The sequence below is a fragment of the Hippocampus comes genome, unplaced genomic scaffold (genome assembly GCF_001891065.2).
Source record: "Hippocampus comes isolate QL1 unplaced genomic scaffold, H_comes_QL1_v1.1 scaffold110, whole genome shotgun sequence".
Taxonomy (NCBI): Eukaryota; Metazoa; Chordata; class Actinopteri; order Syngnathiformes; family Syngnathidae; genus Hippocampus; species Hippocampus comes.
The window spans coordinates 183,555-185,364 of NW_017805498.1; positions in this window are offsets into that span (position 1 = coordinate 183,555).

Below are 1,810 nucleotides of genomic sequence, written 5' to 3' on the forward strand. Positions count from 1 at the left end.
TATATTTGTATACATCTTTCCATCCATTTTTTTTGGTGTGTGTGTTTTGTTTTCTTTTTATGTCCTACACCGTGTCCTCTATAATGTGCAAAAAAGTAAATGAAAGCTCACTAAGCCACGCCCCTTAAAAAAGCACACGTGCAACACATTGCTTCAGTTTCTGCAGTAATTAAAATAGAATCTGCTTTTTTCATTTCATTGTCTTTTATTACTATTAATTATGTCCTTATATAATACATCACACATTGCTCTTTTTATTTAACCCTTTCGTGCACCCTGTAAACTGATAACATGATAAGCTGTCCACTGCAGTAACCGCACTGTCCCTGAAAGGGTTCATTGATCAACTTTTTTTAATGCAACCAAAGAAACAAACATGGTGGCTACAAACACATTTTACAATTACGGCGACACAATCCAGGATCTGTCTGACAGAGAAATAATATCTGTTAATGTTTATTTAGAAGTTATTCGAAAAAAAGTGTAGGTTATAAATTAAACCTATTAATAAATAAATGGAGTAAGTGAACATTCTTTAACAATTTAGCGAAATTATCTCTCTCCCTCTCTCTTGCTTTATTGTGAGTGCGTGTGTGCATGTCAGAAGATCACAAGATGTTCATCAAGCTAGCTCCATGCTTCCTGTGACTCACAGCTCCAACAGCTCTTGGACTCATCCGTAAGGAATTTGGGTGACTTGTACCGATGTCCGCGCTTCATTGGCACACACACGTACACCCGCACACACACACTAACAATGAGGGTGATTGAGAGGGACACTTTGAAGACACGTTGGCAGTGAGGACGGCGACACACGCCGCTGCTTGGCTTCGGCAAATCCCGTGAGACTTCAGATCAGCGAGTAACTAAAGAACTAACTCCACAAGCGTCTTTCTTTTTTGTGGTCTGTGTCACTAGTTCATCCATTTTTTTTCTCGATAACTGGAGCCTTTTCCAGCAGACTTTGGACAACCAGGCAGGCAACACTCTGGACTGGCTGCAAACCAATTTCAGGGCAGGGATAGATAAACAGGCATTCACACTCACATTTACACTTCTGCATAATTGAGTCATCCATGAAACTAACATGCGTATTTTTGGAACGTGAGCGAACCTGCAGAAAAGCCGCGCGAGCTCGGGGGGTATGTGTTAAATGATGTTTGTGCCGAGATTCAAACCCAAAAACCTGCAGTCACCTCACCAATTCTGAGGGTTCCCAATATGCTCCGGTATGGTGGCCTTTCAGGAACAAAAAGCATTTGGGGGCTAGAAGTTGAACTTGTAAATGAATTAGTCAGTTATCAGGAACATAGCGAGCTGAACCAGAAGTGAATTTGTATAAAATATTGACTAGGTGTTATATGATAAAATGCTTTAACTGGAGGCTGAGTTGTTCAAAAATTCAACTAAATTGTGGAGTAAACAGCCTGTCATAATAATGATCCCAAGTATGCACTTTCAAAGAATGAGTCAGAGTATGTAACAGTGGTGGATCCAGACGCACATTCCAATGCGATCCATCACTTCCACAACTGCGACTGTGGTTTCTTCGGCCGAAGAAAATAAAACTAAATGAAAAGAAGCACTTGACGGCGTGCAACTGAAGAATGATAACTTTGGATTTCCTCTTCTCAAATCAAACCGCATGTTTTTTTTAATTTGTTTTTTTTTTCTTTCTGGCCAAATCCTGCCTGACTCATGCACTTTGACAGTGAAAACAAATTGAAGGGGAAGAAACAGCACATGAGTCAAATGTGTGACTAACGCAACTGGAATACACACCTTGAGATGGATAAATGTGTGCCTGTGC